Genomic DNA, 15908 nt, shown 5'->3' on the forward strand with positions numbered 1-15908 from the left:
GATGTACTGTCTAAAAGGTAAAAATAATTTAAAGCACACAACCAGGACCCCATTGTTAGTTGAGGGTGTTTGTCATTGATTTGTTGGTCAGTGAGCTAATGAGCTTCATGTGTAGTAGCTGTACCATTTAAGGGTTCCCTGCTATCTGGTAAATTAGTTCAGAATATGTCATGTTTCTGGTCAAATTTACCATAGAGTACGGGTTAAAAACAAAGCGGTTCCGGTTGACATGTTTTATTCGGATCACACACCACTCGGCAGACCGCAAGACTGCGCCTCTGCTCGCTCTCCTCTCCACTGAGCCCTTTTATGAGGGTGACCTCGGCTGCTGACTGATTGCCAATCACCAGCAGCCGAGGCCAAATTGGAGACAGCTGCCACAATTACATTTTGATTCTTTGGGTGAGGATTCGAGTCCAACCGATTCCTGGTTCAAAAAATTTATTCTGGATTCAGCACATAAGGTGTCGAATTTCAGGATCAACACCAGTACACTGGGCCCTCATCGAGGTTGTGTGGCAAGTTATGGCATAAAAGCAGACTGAAGTGTCCATAAGATTATGGGGTTTTATATGAGAACAAAGTTACTTTAATTATAACCCCAAGTTATACAAAGGAAACCCTGTTTCTTCTCCTCATTCACATAACATTCTCAAGTAAAGACAATTATGTTGAGCTAATTTCATTATGCGGTGCATTCAGCTTTTCGTTCGCAAGTTTTATGTTTTCACACAAATTGTCGTATTGACGACGCTTCATCAATCATGGCTGAAATTAGCACTATTGCAGATTTGTACATGTAGCGCAACAACATCATCCGCAGGTGCTCTGTCAATGTCACTGAGCCACATGTCGGTTGGTTTACTACAGTATTAAATTAAACGGATTAAAGGATGTCTAAATAAAAAAATGATGATGCCGGTTAGTACAAGTGTGTTTGGTCTATCGCAAGACAACAAGCAAATAACTTTTTGAATTCTTGTTTCGTGAATGGACCTTGTACGGTTTGGTGCTGGGCTATGCTGACATTGTAGCAGCTGTATAAACACTCAACAATCAAATGACCTAATATAGGGGTAAATACGGCAACAGGGTTATTGTTTTATACCATGTGTTTTATACACAAATGTATGCACAAAGTATTGTCTAGTGAGTCTCTGTACAAGATTTAGGTATTGTAGAGCTCTGGGTGAACAGTGTAAGTAGCCAGCTCTTACATACATATACAGTATATACATAAATATGTATATGTAAAATATTTCAATTCAGTTTATTACTATAGCCCATTCTCACAAATTAAAGATTTCCCTCAGAGTGCTTTACAATCTGTACATATAGACATCCCTGTCCCAAAACCTCACATCGGATCAGGAAAAACTCCCAAACAACCCTTTCACAGGGAAAAAAGGGAAGAAACCTTCAGGAGAGCAACAGAGGAGAATCCCTCTCCAGGATGGACAGGTGTAATATCTGCCATGTGTACAGAAGTAATCATACACAAATTAAAACACAGCAACAACACAATCAATGAAAATGACAGTGTATGAATAGTTGGTAATAGGCATATTCCACGATGGAGACCTCCATGATCCATCAGGCAGATGGAGGTAGAGAGGAGGAGTGGGCCCGCCGGGTCCAATATATATATATATGTGTATATATGTATGTGTATATATATATATATATGTAGCAGAACGAATAATACGCTCTAGTCTGCCCTTGTCCTCGGCAGAGGCTGCAGCCTACTGGATGGTGACGAAGGAGATGAGGAACTCTGAATCCCTAGTATAGTATGCTTCAATTTCCTACAGTTCCCATAATATAACTCTGTAGGTTCTGTCACCAGACCCTTTCTGATTGGTAAATGGCTATATCTTTCAAACTGCACGGCCCCCTATTTGTGAAACAAACTAAATGTGGTCTCAAACCTATTGTGAGATAACCCTGTTGACCCCTGATCACCTGGATTATTCTTTCAGAGCTCGCCCTGAGACACAGAATGCATCATACAACTAATGACAGGCTGATTATTACTGTGATTTAGAAAAGTGTCAAATCAGCGTTGTGACATTTTTAAACAAATTGTTTTGTTCACCCATTTTTGTAGAATAATATAGATAATAATTGTTTTGAATATTCTTCTATTAAAAGTAAAACACATTCTGACTATATGTATGTTCTTACTCAGTGGATGTTTTAGTAATTTTGTGTGTTTCTGTGTGCATGTGTCCATGGAGCAGTAATGATGGCGACTCTGGATTGACCTGCGGTCACTTTGAATTAGATGCTTTGTCTCGTCAGCCCTCCTCACTCCCTCACTCCTATATTGCTCACTCAACATGAGTCACACTCATCGCTGTGTATAGGGGTGTGTGTGTGTGTGTGTGTGTGTGTCAGTCAACCTATCTGACAGCAGCAGCCTCAGGCCAATCAGACTTCTCTCGTACAGACTTACATGGAGAAACAAACTGCTTCCAAAGTTCCTCAAAACGTGAATCCATTCATCCATCTTTGCTCAGAAGAAGGTAATAACACACACACACACTCATACACACACACTCATAGTCTTGTCACATCCATTTGGGCCATGAGTAACCCAGAGGGTAGACCTTTCTTACCTGGGGGGGTCTGCTGCTTCCAGTTAATGGGGATGACCACAGAACCTTAAGGTCCACCACACACACACACACACACTCATGCCCCATTAGTCACAGTTTGCCAGGGAAATCAACCCCCTCCTCTCACAGAGTTGAGGCCCAGCCCTTGTATAGTAAAGTCACACATACACACGCTCATGAAAACCATCATTCTTTAGAGTTCGGACCTACGCACTGACCTTTAATCAATTTGCTTTAAGGTGACCTTTGATCCTGCCCTGAGGCTCATTGCAAATAAATACCTCACACAGACTGTGAGGCTTGTAGATAACAACTATTCTATTTTGATATGAATCACAGCTCCTATAATTGTTGTCAGAAATGGTTCTGCAACACCTTTTTAAATGAAATAGCCACTGACATTCTAATTATGGAGTCAGCTGCCACACAATAATTCAAAAGCCCTTTTATTACAATTAATTGAGAATGAATGCAACATCTATAATATGCCTTTCACTCCATTCAAACTCCCATATTCATTGTTGCAATGCTGCATCGTTAGATGTCAGATATGTTCCATCTTGTCTGTCAATACAAAACAATCTTCATGTGACACAGAATGCAGCACGCGGAAGAAAAATGGACATGAAAGTTCATTTAAAGTCTTTTTCCCACGACACAATCTCTGCGCACGTCTTTTTATTTTTACTCGCCAATGATGAAAGAACACCAAAGGCTCTCTGGCAAATTTTGCATTTCCTCTGCAGAGACTGCAGGTAACACATTTACAAAAGAGAAGAAATATTAAAGACTACGGTAAGTCATTCTTTTCCCTCAAACTTTGTCACCTGACAACACAAAGACAACTCGTGTGTTGGGAGTGTGAGTGTCGCTCCATGCCATTGGACCAATGTGTGTACAGGTAAAAAGAGGACTTTAGTCAATCGGTAGAACCGAGAGGTTATGGTCTGTTCTGCTTTAGAGCACACACTGTTCAATTCTACACATAAAGTCCTCTGGAAAATAATTTCTGTTGGTTCTAAGAGCGGCTGCAGGTAACTCTGTCGCAGAGTACGTCAAGGCCCGTTTCCTTACAAGTTCAACTGAAGAATCAAATCAGTTCTCAATAGTGGGATCAGGGATGGATTAACCAACGGGCCTACCGGGCCCAGGCCCAGGGGCCCATGAGCTCAGGGGGCCCCTGGGCCTGAGCCTCCGCTCGTGACGTCGCTGTGATTAACATTGTATTGATATGAATATGATGATATGATACAATGCGCCGTAGCCGGTATATGCTGATCTTAAGTCATTCATGTCAGTAACAGGGCCCCAATATATATATATCTTTATTCCAGACTCATGGGTCCATAAAGATATATATATATTGGGGCCCTGTTACTGATGGGCCCCTGAGCTCATGGGCCCCTGTTACAATAGTCCTACTGAGGGATGGATTACCGAACGAGCCTACCGACACCAGGGGCCCATGAGCTCAGGGGGCCCATTAGCTCAGGGGCCCATGAGCTCAGGGGGCCCCTAAGCCAGAGCCTCCGCGCGTGACGTCGCTGTTATTAACATTGTATTGATATGAATATGATGATATGACACGATGCGCCGTAGCCGGTATATGCTGGTCTTAAGTCATTCATGTCAGTAACAGGGCCCCAATAGTCCTACTGAGGGATGGATTACCGAACGAGCCTACCGGCACCAGGGGCCCATGAGCTCAGGGGGCCCCTAAGCCAGAGCCTCTGCGTGAAGTCGCTGTTATTACCTTCGCATTGAAAATGCAGAAGGTTATGTTTTGATCGCCGTGGATTTATTTATTTATTTATTTGTATGCGTGTTATTCGCATAACACAAAAAGTATTAAACCGAATCGCATGAAATTCGGTGGGATGATTGGTTATTATCCGGGGACCATTTGATTAGATTTTGGGATCAATCGGGTCAAAGGTCAAGGTCATGAAAAGGTCAAAATCTTCTTTTTACCATAGCACGGTCAATTTTTATCCAATTGGCATGCAACTAATGCCAACATGTTCATAATTCAATGCCCAATCTAGTGATATGCGAAGGTATGCGCTCTACCGAGTGCCCATTCTAGTTAACTTTGTATTGATATGATGATATGACATGATGCGCCATAGCCGGTATATGCTAGGCTTGTCATTCATGTCATGGTCATATAATTCGCGTTATGTTGTCTGCTCAGCTCCGGTATCGTTGTTCCATACGGACTGTTTTGTTAGCGATGTTTTTTTTTTAAATTGCGGGGGGGGGGGGGGGGGGGTGGCCTTGACACGTCCAGGCCCAGGGGCCCGTGGTTTCTTAATCCGTCCATGAGTGGGATATACAGTAGATACCCTCATAGAGCTGCTCCTGCAGAGTATCACAGTGAAAAGAATGCAGCATTGCTTGTTGTTCTACTTTATGCAACCTCTCAGTTGCATTTAACAACAATCTGTGGATTTCAAATGTTTCCGCAATAGACATGAACAGAGGCCTGCACTATGAAGCATGGGAAAGATCGCCATGGTTACTTATACTGATCACCTAACCTGCAGGTGATGTTGGAGATCAGAGATCAGCTCGTAGGAGAGCGCCATTTACTGACCAATCAAAGCTTGGTATGTAAAATCGTGAATTAATTTCACACAATTACGAAGAAGTTAAAGTCAGAATCCAGATTGAAAGTGGCACAGTTCTAACAGACATGCAAACAAAGATAATGAACCGTTGACTTTGTGAATGTATACATTTTCAAATCTATAATTGTTTCGTCTAAATCACGATAGATCTTACTATAAATCCACGTCAATTATGTTTTTACATTTTTTTTTTATTTGCTCCGAATCCAAACAGTTTAACACAGCCAGAGTTACAGCTGAAAGAATAAGGCTAACATATGATCATTAGAATACATCCGAGCGACAAATTAAATTATAGTCATCCCTGCTCGTTCTCACCCAGTGAGCTGTGATATTTTTGTGTTAATTCACACATTCACAGACGGCAAATCCTACCAGCTGTCCTTTCTGCATTTGTCAGTTTAAAGTGGTTTACTTTCAGCTTACTGAATTAAGTGTTTAACTTCTACGTATACCTCTAAGTACACAGTTTTCTGTTTGTGTGAACGGGATTGAGAAACCCAGGTGGACTTACCGAGTTGATGCCCAATGTTGTGGGACCGCTTAGTGGGATGGCGGTTGTTAGGATCAGTGGATAGATAACCCAAAGATAACAAGGGCTTTTTCTTAATTAAGTTTATTTTATATAGCCCACTATCACAAATTACGAATTTGCCTCAAAGTGTAACACCCGGTTCTGTTTCTCCTGTGTTCCGTGTCTCCTATGTCTCCTCTGTGTCTTCTCTGTCTTAATTGTTTAATTCCCTGCACCTGCCCTCAGCCACTCTTGTCTCGTTACTGTCTGATGTCGTACACCTGTTTCCCCCCCTATATATTGTGTCAGTCTTTCCCTTGTCTGCTGTTGGATTGTCGTCTCTAGTTCCGGGTCTTTTTCCCGTCGTCCTGTCTGTCGTATCTGATCCTGCCTGCTTCGACCCTGCCTGCCTGCCTGCCCTGACCGACGATCCTCTGCCTGCCCCTTTTGGACCTTATTTTTTTGTAAACTGTTTTGCCTCATTAAAGAGTGCTTTTTTATTTTATTTATATTGCGTCCAGCCTGTCTCTGTGCCTGAGCCTCACCCCGTCACAAAGACCTGACACAAAGGGCTTTCCCTGTCCAAAGCACCTCACAACGGATCAGGAAAAACTCCCAAAAAAACGGAAACTTTAATGGGGAAAAAAAAGTGAAGAAACCTTCAGGTGAGCAACAGAGGAGGATCCATCTCCCCGGATGGACAGAAGAAATGGATGTCATGTGAGAGAATCATTACAGAGTTACAACACATTCAATACACACGACAGACTGTATGAATAGTTCGTAGTCGGCATGGACCGCGATCCATGAGACAGAAGGAGGTAGGGTTTTTGTTAACGTTGCTTCGTAGAATAGTCCTCGGGACCATGAAAGAATGCAAGAGCACTTTTATGAAGAGATGTTTTCTTCTACAGCACCTGCTAGTGATTTGAGAGAACTTGCGGCATTGACGAATGCTTGTATTCCAAATGTTCTTTGAGGAAGGAATGAGAACGAAAACTATTTCCCCCTGTAAATAAAGTTTCCGTCAAAATTCCTTGCATTGTGTTGATCCTTGTGGTGGAAACTCTTAAAACGGCCCAGGCTAAAACAACATGATGATGATGAATGTATTGACGATTCTGTCAGACATTAGTAAACATTAAAACTACTTCAAAATGGAATAGTGTATGATACAGGGAGGATGGTGAATGTAATTGAGCTGGTAAATTGTGTCTGTAATGTCTACTGTATCTTTATCACCACTGAGACAGCTGACTGGGATACAATGTGTCGTGTTCGAGAGAGATAGGAAGAGAATGAGGATACACTATTAGACGCAAATAATACATCTCCCCTCCAGCCTCTCCTCGCTCTCTCTCTCTCTCTCTATCTCTATCTCTCACACAGTGTTTCCGACCTTGAATTGAAAAGTCTCTCAAACATTTACTAGTCTTGGTTTGCCAAAAGAATGGGAGTCGTTGAATCTACCGTGTTGAATGTACAGAACACGCTTCTCTCATCTAGGGTTGACACGTCCTGCTTTGAAACAGTCTCCTAAATAAATGCAGGTCAGGAAAACATTTGTATTTAATTACATTGCTGATCAATACAGATTTTCCTTATTGCTGCTTCCACGTTGTTACGTTCAAATGAAAGTGTCTAAATAATTGACACAAATTCAATGATAAATCTTTTGGGAGTGTTCATAGGTAATTGTTTGTGGGCTGCTAACCCATTGTGTGGCGCTGTCCTGTGCTTTTAAAAGTAATTTAAATGGGAAATTTCATCAGTTATGAAGCACTGCAGCACCCCCATGTGTCTGCCCACAGAACTGCATCTCAACACTGTGGGAGAAGTGAGAGAAGAGAGGAGGCAGATTGTTGAATGAAAATTAATTCAGTAAAAAACACAAATATACAAATATAGCATATTTCACAACCGTTTTAGTGATGGATGTAAGATCACATATAGATCCTTTTTCTTTACGATCGCCATCATCAGCCACATTAAAAACCCAGATCTAGGTCAGACTTTGAAATCATATCTCTATTTGCTGCCTTGCTTTCCACAATGAATCTTAGAGTTCATCAGGACCTGGAATGTTTGATCTGGTTGTCAAGTTTATAGTGTTGTGTTTCTCTGTCTTTTCTGACTGTGAGCTGCTGTCACTGTCATCTGTTCGTCATCAGTTATACATTCTTTTTTTACCGCTGCATTAAAACATGGGCGTGTTGTTGTGTCGGAGCGTGTTAAGAGTGTAACATGCTGCACGGACGTTGTGTATGAGTTGGCAGTCCTGGTTGGCCATCCGGCACCTGAAGTGTTGTAAACAAGTGTATGACTAGCGTCTTATTTCATATAATTTCACCACACTGGTTCTTATTCAATTAATTATGTATGATCATGATAATAAAGGTTCCCCAGCTGTTTTATTGACTGACTGCTTGTGTTTCCAGGCGTATTGTTACCTTCGCATTGAAAATGCGGAAGGTTATGTTTTGATCGGCGTGTATTTATTGATTTATTTATTTATTGATTTATTTGTATGTGTGTTACTCGCATAACTAAAAAAGTATTAAACCGAATCGCATGAAATTTGGTGGGATGATTGGTTATTATCCGGGGACCATTTGATTAGATTTTGGGATCGATCGGGTCAAAGGTCAAGGTCATGAAAAGGTCAACATCTTCTTTTTACCATAGAGCGGTCAATTTTTATCCAATTGGCATGCAACTGATGCCAAAATGTTCATAATTCAATGCCCAATCGTGTGTTATGCGAAGGTATGCACTCTACCGAGTGCCCGTTCTAGTTGATATTGTTATCGTGTTCACACGTCTCTCCCATTTGCATCCAATGTTACATGACCGACAGGAATGCCAGCCACACTTCTACAAATAGGCTGAGAGTTGTATGAAAGCAGGATGATCCATTATGCTGGTTAGTGAGTGGGTGATCAGAAGCAGCGTTCTTCTGCTCTCTGATGCTAACACAGTAACAGCTGGGTGTGTGGTGTCACTACACACTCTGAATGTCAATGCCTCCTCTGAATGCAGAAGTCTTTCTCTCTCTATCTCTCTTTCTTCGTCCCTACTAAGAGAGGCTTGCGAGTGGAGAGAGAAAGATCACTAGCCGTTGGTACGGCGCCACCTCCTGGCACATGTGTACACGTGTGTTATCTCTGAGCTCGCAGAGTGAATGTTCGGAGCTGAGACAGTGTGGTGATACACAAACACACACACACTGCCAAATATATACACACACACTTATATATATATACAGACACACACACATCTGCACACGCACACACACACACTGCCAAATATATACACACACACATATATATACGCAACCATACACACACACACTCACACACACCCACACACATACACACATACATAAACACACACACACACACATACAGGTGATGACACGGGGTAAACACCTTATATAAGTCCTTCCATTTTTTTGTTTTTCATCTTGCACCTGGAACCTCAATTCGTTGGTGTGTTAATTATCTTCTTCACGTTGATCGGAGGTCAAATGAAAAGGTCACACCTCTGGACACCGAATCAGACACAATCAACATTATTTACAGATTTCCCTGTTCATCATTTTTGTTTTATTAAAAAAGTAGTCCAGAGGATACACTGGAGCATGTTTACACAACTATTCCTAGCTCTCCCCCTGTGGACAGTCAGATCATATTTCATATATTATTCTGTTTACGTACTTCAAGTTAGCTAAAAGAGCCAAACCATCAAAAGAAATAACAGTTTAAGTGTGGACGGACGTGAATTGATGCTACAGGACTGTTTTAAATCTATAGACTGGCACATGTTGAGGGATGCCGCCACCCAGGAAAACATCCATCTGGAGCAATACACATTAACAGTGACATTGTATATTAGTTAATATGTTGATGATGTGATGATTTTAAAAATAATAAAATCATGCCCACACCAGAAAGCCTGGCTGAATGGAGAGGTGAATGAAAGCCAATATCTCTCTCTATATATATATATATATATAATATATATATTTACAGTACACATGTATTTAAATTATTTTTATTTTCTTTATTATTTTTCTTTGTTATATTCATTTTCTGATTTATATGATTATAATAATTTAGGTTAGGAATATATAAGCATTTTATGCTTCTACCTATACCTTTTCAGTCTTTATGTTTTATATATTATATATAATAATATTGTATTGCAATGATTGACTGAATAAAATACACAACAAATACACAAATACACAATAAAAGAGTGTGTCTTTGGTTTACGGATGACGGCATCGCCGAAGAAAGACTGAAAGCCAGCTTCAAAGAGGCAAAGATGAGAAGTAAAGAGAGACTGGTGACAACAACAACAACAACAACAACACTAAAGATATGTGGCAGGAGATCCAGAATGCCTCCATCATGTGGGAGGCCGCATTGCCTGATGAGCTGAACACCTTTAAAGCTCGCTTCGATCTCCTCAACAAAGAGTCAGCTGTAAAGGCTGCCCCGCCTCCAGAGGACCGCCCACTCTCAGTATCCTCAGAGATGTGAGGAAAACCCTGATGAGAGTGAGCTGCTGGGCCGGATAACATCCCTAGTCGTGTTCTAGGAACATGTACCAACCAGCAAACTGATGTCATCACTGATACTTCCAACGTATCTAACTGGTGAGTCCTCACACATCTCGCTCAAAGCTCGTAGACGGATGTATTCCTCAAGGAATCTTCAGAAGGTACATTGCCCCGGCCAAGTTCTTGTCGACTCTTAAGGAGGTAGCAATAGAAAGCATCCTGACTGGAAGCATAACAAACTGACATGGGATGTGCACAAAAGGGCTCTAAAGTGGGGGATTCAAACCGCCCAGAACATCGGTGGTACCATCTACTGAGCATCAGTGGTTTTGGTGAGAGGAGGAGCCCGCGAAGAGTTTAATGGATATTAAAAAACTAAACCCACCCAGCTACATCGTGTTCACCATGTTCAGCCGGCTGCCAAGACATACAGAGCAATCCATGATGCTCAGTAGATGGGTACTGATAAAGTGCATTTAAGTGTTTTATCTATTGTTATTTATTTATATATTTTGCATAATTCAAACAATAAAACAAAATCTAAATCAAAATGGAGATGAATGAATATCACAGTGCAGGAAGAGACAAAAGCCAAAAAGGCTTATTTGAAGCCTCGACTTATATAATATTTAACATTTTACAAATTTTACAAACATAAAAGGAAAAAATGCATAAGATATAAAATATAAAAAAGCAAAATAATCTTATTATATCGAGTGTGTGTAGGCATGTGCATGTGTGAGTGTGTGTGTGGGCATGTGAAAGTAAGCATGGCTTGGGTTGGTTCAGGGTTATTGTATTAATCACACACAGTGCTGGGACATGTACATCCCATGCCAGTTTGTAATGTGTGCAGTCCGGTTGCTTTCTATTGCTCTTCTGGAACAGTTTAACAAAAACCTGACTCGGGAGTTATGCTATCAATGTTTCTTTGTGAAATACAGCCCTTCATGAGCTTTCTTCACCAGGATGGAGATGTGTGAGGACCATGTCCGGTTGTTTGTGATGCTGATTCCCAAGAACCTTCAACTATATACATGCTCCACTTTAGCTTTATTAATTTATTCTCCTTATTCCTCAAGTCAACATGCAGCTCCCTGGTTTACTGTTGTTCCTTTATTTCATAGTTCATTGATCGCCAGGTGATGGAGTGTTTCACTTTCACACTGACGTCATTAACTTCTATTTGTATCTTTTGAACCTGCTTTGGCTGTGACTCAGTTTGACATCCTGGTTATAGTTAGGGTGACCAGACGTCCGGTTTTTGAGACCTAAAAAATGCCTCCGGCAGGGATTCCAAAAACGTCCGGGATTTTGCTTCGTCGGATATTTGTGTTTCTCTGGGTTTTCACAAACTAGTATTTACCCCTTACAAGTTTTGGAAATGGTATCTCCCTTACGTTCCACCTTCTTGCGTGAGCTCTGACAGTATAGAGAACAGTCATTGGTCACCCGATCTCAGTGTTGCCGATAATTATCCTCCAAATACGACCATTTTGAGCCTTTGGTACGATACTTCACCATTTCCAATCTGGCAACACTGAGCACCTTGCCACCTCCACTAGTTGCATTGTTGTTTGTGCGGCATGCTATACACTTCTACCAGCGCCGCCGCTCCCATAACGTGCACTACGCGCTGTGCGTAGGGCACCAAGTCCTGAGGGGGCTCCACAAAATAGGTAACTAAAAAATTCCTCATAGTTATAATAATTATAATGCCGATATTATTTCAGTCTAGAAATATTAGGCACCTTTTTAGGCATGTACACTACCGTTCAAAAGTTTGGGGTCATCCAGACAATTTCGTGTCTTCCATGAAAACTCACTTTTATTTATCAAATGAATTGAAAATTGAATAGTACATATAGTCAAGACATTGACAAGGTTAGAAATAATGATTAATATTTGAAGTATTAATTTTGTTCTTCAAACTTCAAGCTCAAAGGAAGGCCAGTTATATAGCTTATATCACCAGCATAACTGTTTTCAGCTGTGCTAACATAATTGCACAAGGGTTTTCTAATCATCCATTAGTCTTCTAAGGCGATTAGCAAACACAATGTACCATTAGAACACTGGAGTGATAGTTGATGGAAATGGGCCTCTATACACCTATGGAGATATTTCATTAGAAACCAGACGTTTCCACCTAGAATAGTCATTTACCACATTAACAATGTATAGTGTGTATTTTTGATTAATGTTATCTTTATTGGAAAAACTGTGCTTTTCTTTGAAAAATAAAGACATTTCTAAGTGACCCCAAACTTTTGAATGGTAGTGTATATCACAAAACAGGCAGAACAAGTGAGATGTTTAATCCTCAGCACCCCCCCCCCCCTCCCACCCTCCCTTTCCTATCTCAGGGGGGGCATCATGAAGGAGTTATGCTTAGGGCACACTGACTACTACTACCCCCCGAGACGAAGTGTCCTCTTTTTCACAAACTCAAATCTGGTCAACCTATTATAGCCTTCAAAACACATATTGTTGACCCTTTCCACCTGCTTCTCTCTAAAGGTTCTTTTTTCCTTAATTAGATATTTATTCAGTGTGCAGCTTGTGAAAGTGTGGGCTCCATCTCACAGCATCACGGAGTAGCCTACTACCATGGGGCTAGGCTTAGCAAAGAGTCAGTTGAGGCTCATGTAAAGTTGCTTGAACACAGGTTAAAGTACGACTGAGTAGTGACAGCCTATGGACCATCAGCGGTGTGGTAAAAGGTTCATATGCCTGCAGTGTGGCCAGAGCTAGCTTTGCTATCACAAAGACAAATGCTAGCGGAGTTTAATCCACCTTTTCCACTGCTCAGCGCTAAAGTGGAAGCTCGGGGGCATTTTGTGTCCATCCTGCCATCCTCTCATCAGCAGTAAAAGCCCTCCATCTACAGCGCTGAGAGGGAATGCAGTGTGCCACAGGGCAGCGGTTACAAGGATAGATTACCTGCAAATCCCACCGAGGAGGGATGGAGAGCAGCCACATCAGCAGCATGCATGCCACACACACACACACACACACACACACACACACACCTTGGAGTATAAGATTATAACCACACCAGGCTGCATAGGGCCAAACCACTTCATGGTGCTGGCTAATGAGTGGACTACCAGGGGAGCAGTGTCAGGACGGGGAGTGATGAAAGGATATAATAACAAATGAATTAAGTGGTGAAGGTACAGGCTGGAACATCTGAGAGTCACAACCTGGTTGACGGAGGTACACAACAATGTGCAAAATATGGGCTCTTCTCAGTGAACTGAGAAAAAAAAATTCTAAATAGGTTTACGCCACTGAGGTACACGTCACGTGCTGACAGCAGAAAAACAGTAACTTCTGGAATAAGGCACAGTGATCCTCATACTTTGTTAAGACTGAAACACTATCCAGCATCAGATGTCCTGTCATTTGTTGAGAGGATTTTATTTTCTAGGTTTGGGGTTTTCTGTTTACATTTGTCTGGCTTTACTTCCTTGTCCCACCCGCATTTGTTCCTGATTGTGTTTTATCATTACAACAAGTTGCAATCCAGTGATACAGTGTATTTTATTTATTTATTTAAACCTTGATTTTACCAGGTGAATCCCATTGAGATGACCTGACCAAAATTGGCAGCAACATAAGAAACATATAGTTATACACAAAAAACACATACAAGACAAGTTAAAAGATACTAAACATTAAGAGACAGTGACATAACCAAGTTCTTTGAAGAAACATTGACATTTTTGGGAACCTGCCTCCATTTCGTTCATTTTACATATAAAAGCAGTAAGTGGTATCAGTTCTTTCAGTTTTAAAATATTCTGTAACAAGTTCTAGGATGAGGGTGCAGAGTACACAAAAGCCCTGTTTCCCATGTCCTTTGGGACATTGAGCATCAGGAAGTCCTGAGAACTCAAAGATAATCTCCCGACACATTTCTGCATGACGAAGACACACAGGACAGAAGAGAAACGCAATTTCGATCTTCTGTATGTTTGCACATATGGAAAATTGACAAATAAAACTGACTTTGACTTTGAGGTAGTCGGGAGTAGACCAATAATTGCCTTATAAATGAAGGTGTACCAATGAGGGCGCCTCCGGGTGTCCAGATCAGGTCATCCTACCCGAGAGTATAACTCACAGTGGTGAGTCAGAGCTTTACAGTTGGTAATGAACCCGGTAAACTGTGTCCATCATATGAAGACAGTTAGCAGAGGCATGTAAAGAAGATCACCGTAGTCCAAAACAGGTGAAAAAGTAGAAGCAACTAATCACTTTTTTACATTATTTGAAAAGCACAGCTTATTTGCCTAAAAAAGTGTTGACTATAAAAAAAAAATTTATCCAGGATCGAAATCATGTCTGCAATGAAATTTTGAAAATAAAAACCCAGTTTTAACCTCAACATTTTCACCAGGTACTGCACATGTGGCTTAAAAGTGAGGAGCCTGATGTTTGGAGATGCTCTTGGTGAGTAGTCTGTCACTTACTTATATGACTGGATGTTTTCTGTCTACCTGTGTAATTTCAGCAAGTCAACTATTTTCTTTATTAAATTGTAATCAATTTAATGACTGGTATTAATGCCTGCTGCCTCCTCACCCATCTCTGCTTTTGGGTCCAAACAAGTTATTACCATTATTTTACAATTTAGTTCAGAGGCAGAGTGGTTTTAAAATGGAGTTATAATTGCACTTGGTGTGAGAGGCTGCTATATTGGGATAGCTCCCCGCTGAGGTCAAGAGCTCCGATTGTAGGAAAACAATACGACTCATGCCCAAAGCTTTTGTACATTAAAGCAGATCGCCCAAATGGTTGCCTGTTGCCCCACAGCAATTTATTTTGAAATACTGTTAGTTTCCTCATATTTGGCAGATGCTAGTATTCCTCTTAAAGATACAACCTATGTAGATTATCTTCTGCAGCATAAATGTGAAAGTTTGCATTTTTTTCAAACTTCAGGTGGAGCACCTTGGTTTGCATCAGGATATTGTTGGAAAACAAACCCCTTTTAAAATAATCACATATAACTTGGAGTGGTTCTCCAGAAAACAACTGCTACAGCTTGTCATAGAAGTCACTTTTTTGCCCTATTGTGTGATGACAAATGAGTGGTGCCTGATGAAGAACAGGCTTTCAGGATCTCAAGCAAACAATGTAACAAATTAACAAATGAAACAGTGCGTCAAAATTGGGTTTGCTGCCTAAACTGACGGCGCACACTGTTGTGGAGATTTTTCCTATTGTTCTTTTGAGATGTAACTTACATTGCTTGACTCTGAACATTGTGTGCACGAGAGACGGCTCATGCTGACTTCACAAACTTGGTGCCGTCCAAACTCACCAGGCTCAGATAACAAGTGTATCCTATCAAATGTGTCACGCCTGACTGCTGTTGTGTCATCCTGTTCTTGTCCCTTTCACCCACTTCCTTGGAGACAACAACACCTGTCATGCATCTACAAGGCTGGGATCCTGGCCGTGGTGCTTTGGTGAACAACTTTATGTAAATAACGGTTATGTTAAACATTTTCTCATGGTTTGACCTCTGAACCTCCAATGGGGAAAGACCTCGACCAATTCAGCTGAATTAT

This window comes from Pseudoliparis swirei, chromosome 19 (assembly GCF_029220125.1).
Source record: "Pseudoliparis swirei isolate HS2019 ecotype Mariana Trench chromosome 19, NWPU_hadal_v1, whole genome shotgun sequence".
Taxonomy (NCBI): Eukaryota; Metazoa; Chordata; class Actinopteri; order Perciformes; family Liparidae; genus Pseudoliparis; species Pseudoliparis swirei.